The 9,709-nt window shown below is 42.1% G+C and overlaps 1 long non-coding RNA gene across 1 annotated transcript; it reads left to right on the forward strand.

Annotated features, from left to right (window-relative positions):
* Positions 1–346: 346 nt before the first annotated feature.
* On the forward strand, positions 347–7,819 carry LOC144163996 (uncharacterized). Its single transcript, XR_013320988.1, has 3 exons — positions 347–460; positions 2,081–2,159; positions 7,646–7,819. It is a non-coding gene; the product is annotated as an uncharacterized LOC144163996 (long non-coding RNA).
* The last annotated feature ends 1,890 nt before the right edge of the window (positions 7,820–9,709 follow it).

Genomic DNA, 9,709 nt, shown 5'->3' on the forward strand with positions numbered 1-9,709 from the left:
ATTGTAACTCATTCTGTTCCCTTTCTCCCGAGTTCCGTGAGAACGTGTCACACTCATGCAAGGCCAAGGGAATCTTCGCATCAACAATTAATTTTTCCCGAAAGGTTAGAGTGTCAAGCACCATACACTTGGCTGTTTGGCATGGAAAGACCCAGCATTTGAAACATGTCATGACAGCAGATAAAATCTTGCAGGGCTGCAGATTTTCATCGACATGGCTGTGTGAGGTTATGCGGGTTTGTAGGTTTCAGGGAATATAAAATTTGCTTGTGCCTGCTTTGGACTGGCCCTTGAGACTTCGAATTGCTTGTGCGGTTGACGTCTGTGTAAAATTGTCATCTGTTGCAACTGCTCCTGCCCTTACTTTTTGCCTTCACCTTTGGCTCTATCAGGTATGGCTGCTCTTAATCATCAAGTCCTGTGGATGTCCATGCTCACGGGGTACTTTGCCTTTTTGGAGGTTTGTATTACACTTGTCTCTATCTTAGTTCGTTCAGTTCAGCTCATAAGCGCCATTTGCTCTCCTAGAGATCGCATAAATATTGTTGATTTCAAATTAATTCCAAGTAACGGTTGGCTACTGTTATTGCACGAAGGCATCCTTGGATGTTAAAATGCTGTGAAAATTGTTAAAAATTGAACCTTGGTGTAACTTCTTTTTTATTCCCAGAGAGGTTGTGTCAGTTTTGTGCTTTTCGTTTACGCACCAAAGGCTTCACATAAAAAAACCAAAGCTTTATAATACTAATGGGTCATTCCACGCAAAATGTTCTGGCCCAAAAATTGGCCACCGCCAATTCCGTTGAGAAAAGCAGGTGAAGGAATCCTGAAATACTATGAGTGTGTCGAAACCTTCATACAACAGCTGTAGAAACCCTAACGAGGATTTGAATATTCAGACAGATTTGATCAGTGGACAAAGCTTCCTCAAGGCAATATTACACTAAAATAATGCCGAGCACGGCAAACACTAGTTCGGAAAAGTTTTTTTTCCAGCCTCCGGTTTTGTGAGCAATGCAACCAACATAAATAAAAACATGCAAACCAGTTATTCTCTATAGCACAAAGGCAAAGGAGACTGGGAGAGGGTAAAATAGGGGACAAGAAAAGGAGGGCTCGTCAGCCTTAAGAGCAGAAATTGACAAAGGGAGCAATAGAAGAGCGGAAACTTGAAGGGAACAGTGCAACAACGCCTTCGCGGAGGGCTCAAATTGGTGCGAGGGGCCAAATATGGCCTACCGTCGAAACAAAATCTAAGTAAAATTATCAGATAGAAGTTGTTCCATACCGAGCTCACTACGTGCGGTGCGGCTTCTGTCTTCACTTGAGGCAACTTTTGCTATGTATATTGCACATCTGATATGTTTAATCATTTTTGTGGGCCACAACACAGGGAGAAGCAGTTTTCCACCTTTCATTGACCAGGGCAGTAGTCTGATGTGAAGTAAAGTTTAGAAGCGAACACGTGCCCAGAAAATGCTACGAAAACACCTAAGAGGACGTGGTGGAGAAGCGCCACTCTAATGTAGCAGGGCCGGCAGAAGACTCTTGTCTGTCGACATTTTTTAGTGCTAGCCCATATTGCATCTCTCATGCCAAAGCCTCAGTGAGAAATTTGAAAATATTCTGTGTTGCTTGCGTATTTCTGACTAAATAATGTATTTCCGGCTTGGAAGGGAGCCGAGTGATTACTCAAAAGCTAGTTCTTTCAAACTAAACAAAGCTGTATTCAGTCTTTATGGACCCTTTACTGCATGTGTTATTGCTTGCTTGCTGCAGAAACAGTGCTGACGTTGTCATCTGTGTGTTTACAGCAATTCCGCGTTTTTCACAAACTTGTAATCCAGTTCCACTTCTAATACTGCTAAATGAAAGTAGTGTGTGGAAGTAGAGACCCTGATAATAAAGCAATTGTTAATACACCGTGAAAATATGAGGAACGTAGCAATTACCACATTGCAATTGTGAAGCTGGAGCCCTGTGGATATTTTTCCTTATGGCCTCCTCTATACTCTTTTGTTGGTCCCCCACATCTTATTAATTTCCATGTCACAGTGATATGTATTTTTTTTATCATTAGATGCAAGAGGGGTGGATACACTGTCCTGCGGCCTGTTTTGCTGAATGAAAGTGGTGTCGAAGCCTTCAGAGAAGCACTGGTAAGTACAGCAGTTATTACTTTTAATGAAATCACTTCGCAGGAGCTTTGGAAAAACTAATTGTTGCTTGTTTGTGTGGTTTTAGAATTTTTAGAAAAACGGTTGTGTCAGCGAAATTGCTTAAATTTCTTGGAATCGTTCCCAGTCTTCAAAAATCATCTATCGATTTCTCTATAATCTCGCTCCGAATAATCTTCCAAAAAAAACCTGAAGAAGCAGACAAAAAAGGCATATTGTGAGCTACTAGCTACCGACCTTCAAAACAACTACCTGGTTTGATAACCACGCCACCACTGTGAAACCGTGACACACCTCCTAAATTTCCAATACGGACCCTGGCATCAATGAATATCTTGATGTGTGGGTGGGTTTTGTATTTTTAAGCTATTTTGGCAGTGATAACGCTCATTTCTTACGAAATGGTCTTCCAGATCGGCCTAGTCATGCTAATGCTACAAGCAATTAGGTTAAAGCTCCCATATTCAACTCATAAAAAGCTCTCACACAGTTGCAATTTAAACAACTTCAGCCAGCGTAGGCATGAATAAATCGAGCCACTAGAAAATTCTAAGAAAAATAGCTTTGTTGAATTTGTCTCATGACAGCTGATTAAAGCTAGAGTTTAAAGGTAATTCTTTTTCTGTGAACGAAACGATGCTTCCTACTACTAAAACCTGTCCCGAACATCAAAACGCTCGAGACGGTCCGAAAATCCAGAAGCTGCCGTATGCATTGCGATGCTCGCTAAGTACACTACTTCTGGCGTTGACGCTGATATCTGCTAAGAATAGACTTCGGAATATGGCACACAGACAGGGCGGTAACTTTCTTTTTATCGCAGAAAGTCTACCAGTTTTTGGGGTCTAACAAAACATTTTTGTGTAAACATATTGATTAGGCACATTCTGCATCAGCTCAAAATGCAGATTATTCGATGCCCTTTCCAACAAGAGCAGATTCGCAAATTAACAAAATCAGTTTTTGTCCAAACGTTGCAAATATGGATAAGTTGTGTATATCAATTCGCAAATAGTTTAAAACGTTTGGAGTATAATTTTTGCCAAACATAAAAAACGTCCTGGAAAAAAGTTTAGTTGCCCAGTACAATTTGTCAGATATGAAAAACATGTTACCATGTGTAGTGCCCTCGTTCTGCAGTGAAGCCCTACCTCTGTTTCAAAATATGCAATTTCGGATAGTTTACTGAACAAAATCGGGTGGTTTCGCATTATTAGAGGCACTAATTTGTCCCCACATGATGTAGAAACATCTTGTCAATGGTTGACATCGCATTAATGGTCAGCTAAAAATTCGGGATAGGACAAAAATGCTTGGGGCTGAAAACAAAACTCGTTCACTGTCAGTTTACTATCGTGCACCTGTTGAAGCTTTCACTTGCTGGTTGTTATAATCTTCTGGCTCGCTTTTCTAACCCTGCTTTCAGGAATGAGGTGCGATGCACTGGAACAGTACCCAGCTAGCTATCCCCGAGTAACTGTTGCGTGACAAATGAAAAAGGCGTTCTGCTCTATGAGCCTCCTGCATTGCACCTTCACCTAACATTTTAGAAAACAAGCACTACCAAACTTGTGGCAGACTCTATCAGTATATGTAGTTCTACTGAGGAGCAACTCTAGACCTCCGAAAGTATCCTCGAATCAAAACTGAAGCCAATTTTAAGCTGTCTCTCATTGTCTTAACTGATGTCCGATGACTTGAGGTTATCAATTGACTTTCAACTGGAACTCTTGTTGCACAAGTAAGGCATGGGTGAAGTGAAATCACAAACGGCATGCTTTTTTAGGAAAAGTAGTGGGCAACGAAGGCGTTAAGGCAAATCGGGTTGAAGTTCTCTGTCTAGTAGTGCCAAATATAAATTGCGCAATGCAGAAATGAAACAAATGACAGGAAAAGGGCTGAAAATGCTAAGTGCGCTTGTCAGATATGCGGGGACATCCACGAATACTTTGACCGAAAAAAAGCTACCCGTCCTCTAAACCAAAGCTTACTAGTGCATACCTGGTGTCATTTTCTGGTAGTTCTCACCTTTAAACGCAGTCGGATTGCAAAGCTGACGACATCGTTTGATACTTGACTTCTGTGAGCCACTTGATCAAAAAATCTAATGGTAATGCAGCGTAACCACAAGTGGCATCCTTTTTTGTATAGCGCAGCAGCCATGGCACCTATCGAAACAACACATGCGGCTCAACCCTCAAAAACACAGTCAGAAATCTCAGTGTAGCCAGAGCAGGAAAATTAGAACTGATTCTAAAACTGCAGTGCCTAGACTAATCAGTGGGATGCGTTAGTTGCAAGAGAAATGACAACATGGATATCAGGAATATACAGCATTGATCATCGGTGATCGGTGCTTTATATTGCCGATTTTGTGATGTTGTAGTTGTTTCTCATGCATCCCGGTGGTTAGTCTAGGCAACTGCACCTTTACAATTGGTTTAAATTTTCACGTTTAGGAAACCTTGAGATTTTCGGCAGTTTTTTGCAAGGTGAGGTGTGTATGTTTTCTCAGAAGGGAGCGTTGCTGCTGCGCTTGATAAAAAAGCATGCGACTCGTGGTCATGCTGCATTACCATTAAATTTTCTTGATCAAAAGTCTTCCAGCAAGCCAAATACCAAATCATGTTGCCAGTTTTGCAATCCGATGGCAGTGACAGATGATAATTACCTGGAAATGACACCAGCTTTCCACTACTGAGCTTTTGTTCGAAGAAAGGGTCGTTCTATTTTGTGAAAGCTTATTTCTGAAGGTTCCCCGCATGTGTATCAAGTGGACCTGGCATTTTCAGCCACTTTCCAGCAGTTTTCATTCTGTTTGTGTGTTGCAAACTTAATATTTCGTGCTACTACGCAGTTACCGAACTTCAAGCCGATTTGCCATAGCACCCCCGTCGCCCTCTACTATTCCTCGAAAAAAGAGCGCCTTTTGTGATATCGCTTCACTCATGCCCTACTTTTGCGATAACAGCTCCAGCTGAAACTCAAAAAATAACACCAAGTCATCGGATATCAGTTCAGACAAGTAGAGATTTCCAATCAGCCTTGAACACTGCCAGCTGTTCACTGGCCAGTTTTATTAGTACGAGGCTAGTTTTGGAGGTCTAGTGTTGCTTCTTACTGGAACTGTCTATTCTGGCAGTCTCCAAAAGGTTTGATATGGTGTCTTTTTGAAAATGTTAGGCAGCACTCTTTTCGCCATGCGAAAGCTTGCTGGGCACAATTCTAGTGCATCGGAAGTTATTCCTGCAAGCAGGGCTACCATAGCGAGTCAGAAGATGACAATAAACCGCAAGTGGAAGTTCTGGTAGATAATTGATGATCAGAATGTCAACAAAAATGCACCACTGAGATTGGTTTTAAATTACAAGCGGATTTTTTGGCATCTCTTGCTTGCCGTGAATCTGGTGCTTGCTGTAGTCCTTAATAAGATGTTTTTACATCACGTGGGGACTGAGTTGGGCCCGTAATAATATCAAACCATTTCAGAGAACCATCCAAAATTGCGTATTTTGGAATGAATGTTCGGCTTCACCACGAGACGCGGGCACCATGCGTGCAAGCACCACGTGGGCACCACGGGGACACATTAATTTGCACTAGTGAATTTTTTCTTGGACAGGATTTTTAAATGTAAACCTTCAAAATGCGTATTCTAAATTTTTTCCACTATTGGTGGTTTGTTATACACAACTTTTTTTTTCATTTTTCTTTACGGTGACAAAATTTTTATTTGGGTTTTTTTTACGATCATTATTTATGCAAACATTACACAGCTGGTGCTAGCAAGGGCGTTTAATCATCCGCATTTTTGCCACTGCACTATGTTCCTAACCAACACATTTAGCAGAAAGAAATGTTTTCTTAGAGCCCTAAAAACTGGTCAATTTTCTGCGGTAACAAAAGAGTTGAAATCAACGCTGGTGTCAGCTTTACTGCATCACTCTGAATTTGTGCAGAGAAGCCCCTCTAGTGCATGAGAACTTCGAGAACAAAAAGTTGGACATCCAAAGTCAATAAACTGGGATAGGGAAACTAGTTATTGTGGCATGTCCCATCAAGGCTGTAGTGTCAGCTTTACTGCATCACTCACAACTCGTGCAGAAAAGCCCATCCAGGGAATTAGAAACTTTGGAACAAGTTTTGTGCCAAATTTAATTATATCAGAAGTTAAAAAATCAGGGTACGGAAACTAAACGCGTTGAAAATAATTGAAATAGACAAGTGGTTTAAAATTTTTTCTTGTGGCCACTAAAAACATGAAGAAGCCGAGGCACCTAAGAAGGCAGTGGTGCCCTTTGTACTACTTAGGTTTCTTTTCCATCAGTAATAAGTGTGATCTCGATAACTACAACTGTAAGCATTATTTGGTGCTTCATGCTGTTGAAGGAAAAAACTAAATGGGGTGCAGACATTGCATGCAGAGTAGAAAATATAGTCAGCGTATTGAATAACTTAAAAAAAGCGTCAAAGGTAATCAGTGAAGCATAGATAGAAGGTTCAGGCAAATTGCTATCAAGCCTAAAAACAAAAGAAAAGCGCAACAAGCAGCACACCCAGTGGTTTTTGCCCAGGGAATGGGGGGGATCTATGATGTGTCGTTCCCATCTGGAAAGTCGATGTATCCAATTTGTCCCTGGGCTTTTTGCATGTACCCACTCATTACGAATCATGCAAGTACAAGCCTTTCTTGGGCCAAGTTTGACTTCTGCAAGGAAGCTAAAGCACTGATTTGGGAGCTTTTAGATGTTTATTACATAAAAAGCAGGAGCACAGTGAACCTGTATTGGAATGAGCTTGAATATTTAGAAACTTCGCTAAGATTCCTTTGTTACCATTGTGCGGCCCACTATTAAAGGGTGTTATTTTAGACGATGCACTCAATAAACTTAGTTGCAAGCAAGTGCTTGTCCTATCATCTTCTTTGTCATGTGCTATGGACTCGACTTTTTAAGAACTATTTACCAACTTGCCTCATGCTTTTTACTGAGCAGTTTGAGTTAGACTTTGTACCCCTCCAGTGTTTTGCAGTGTGGCGCATGCCCTTTTTGCAGCAGGTGTCTCAGTTCACTTACTGCTTTGTTACTCGTGCTGCCTTTAAGCTTTACATAGATATTTTCATACCATCAAAAGGGGGAAGTAGCAGCCTTTTGCACTCATAAATTCTTAGTCTCCCTCCCTGGAGCTTTCAGATCCTCTTTATGGATGCAATAATTTTTGAAGCCTTTGCATTTCTGGGGTGTCCATATGTAACTTCATAGATTATACATATGTTCCCTCATACAAAACATTTCATAACAAAAGCCAAATGGCGAAGCAAGGAAATGTAATGGCAAGAGGTGTGTTCCTCGCCCTCTTTTTTGTCAGGCACTGGACAGTTCGCCTGTTGATGATTTTACTGTGCTGGCTACAATTTCATTTTGCTTTTGTCTTATCGTTCAATTTCTTTTCATTGATATTTCTGGCAGGTCCGAGACAAGGCCTGGTCCGAGACGCCAGGACCCGAGGACACCTTGCAACGCTTGTGCAAGGCCTGTGAAGATTTCTGGATTGACTTCATGGACTTCTTGTGTAAGAAGTCTGCCTTAGAAAAACAGCAACAAGCAAAGAAGCCTTTAAAAATTAGTGCAATTTATTTTCACACCAGCTTAACCTTGCACCAGCAGGTATGCAAAGCTGGTTAACACAAAACTTGTTTTTGTGATTTAATATCATGCCTGTTAGTATAGCGAACCTGTGTTGTGAAAAGCCATAGCAAGCAGTAAAACATGCTTAGTGTATCTATATTTTTAAGCTATTTGCTGGTTATTTTATAATTTAAAACAGCTGTGATACCCTAAGCTGGCTTTTCATTCAAATGAGTATCACTTTGGTCTTTAATAAAATAATTTTCAAATACTTTTGGTTTGCTTTGCTATACTTGTATGAAACTGCTCATGAAGCTGCATGCATCTGGGCTAAAATTGCACTTGCACGTATACTGCAATGATTCCACCAGCAGTATTACTGACCATCTCTGGGAAGGTCACCCATACACTTCCACGACTCTTTCGCCATAAGCATCATGGGACTCTTTAAAAAGGGGCGTCCTCACAACTCTTGTTACAGGGTCGCGATGATCATCAGGCAGGAGTCCCGTGACTCTCGTTTTTCTTTAGATAGGGTCGTGGCAGTCAGTGCTGACTCTAAGGAGGTAGTCACCCATATTCTACTGTGACTACTGTGATGGGGTCCGTGTGACCCCCTTTCAATAAGAGTAGCGTGACTCTGCGAAAGGGGGTCGATGAAGAGTCAAATGCGTGGCCTGTGGCAAGTAAATACCCCCCAAAGAGGGTCACAGGGACTCCTTTTTTTAGTGTTGAGGCAGCACAGGGCTGTTCGGCCTAACTCTAGCCGGTGTACAAATTTGGCTGGTGATTTTCTGTACGGCCTTTTCCCGGCAGCCGTGTTGGGCCCGTGTCCAAATGTGGGCCTTTTGGCCGTATACGGCCGTACTAACATTGCTGTCCAACGGCCAGTGTCCGTCGGCCAGTCGACCGGCTTACGTTCATACGGCCACATTTCAGCCGTAGGGCACCGGCCATTCCAAAGCCACCCGTAAGCGGCCGAAGTACGGCCACCGGAAGACAGCCGAGATGCGGTCGTCGGACTCCAGACGGAGTAAAGCTGCCGGAAGTTCGGCCATGCTACGCGCATTGGAGTTCAGCCACAGTACTTTAATTGTACTGAGGCCGCTGGACGACCACTGCAGGCAACGCAAGCAGATGACTCAGTCGCGATTGGCAGCATCACAAACCCACCATTTTGGGCCCACTGCATCCACTTCAAAGTGAGCCCGCGCGCTAACACCAACCGCCCAGCCTTCAGCGCAGCCTTGCTTAATTATCAGCGTCAGTTGATAGCAAAATTCATTTATTAAACAGTGCTCACAAATGGCCGTTCCATTCATTGCTGTGCGTCTTTTACTGTCGCATACAGAAAATATTTATTTCTTTGCAGAGCTGGAATAGATGTATTGTCCAGGTCCTGATAGCTTCTCTGGGGCGGCTTACCTGTAATAAACGGAGAAGGAGGAGGGGGGCGGGCGGAAGGCGCATACTTTAGTGGGTTGAATTTCACAAAATGAAAGTGCTGCTTTTAGCCCATTTCTCTTAAGACAATCTTCTTGAACACTTTCATGCTTTGACTAAAGGAAATATTTCCACAACAGTTGCTTCACCAGTTTTGTTGTATACAAAACCGGCGCGAATGCCTTTACGAAGCGTTTTAGTACACCACAAAAACAGAGGGGCATTCAATATATTTTCCTTCCCACAAAAAGTATGTCCAGTTTTTGCTCATTTTACTTCCAAAGAAATTTTCTACTCGATCAACTTTTCTGGTGATCTTTCACAGGGCTGATCCTAGGAGAGATCGAACAAGTACTTTCATTTTCAATATATTTTTCATGTCGTTTTCAAGAGGTATGTGCACACCGCTTAATAGTCTAAAAGAACTTAATTTTCCTATAATGTCGTACTACGTTAAAAAAA

Source organism: Haemaphysalis longicornis, unplaced genomic scaffold, assembly GCF_048455015.1.
Source record: "Haemaphysalis longicornis isolate Haplotype H1 unplaced genomic scaffold, Haemaphysalis longicornis Haplotype H1 scaffold_1, whole genome shotgun sequence".
NCBI classification, from domain to species: Eukaryota; Metazoa; Arthropoda; class Arachnida; order Ixodida; family Ixodidae; genus Haemaphysalis; species Haemaphysalis longicornis.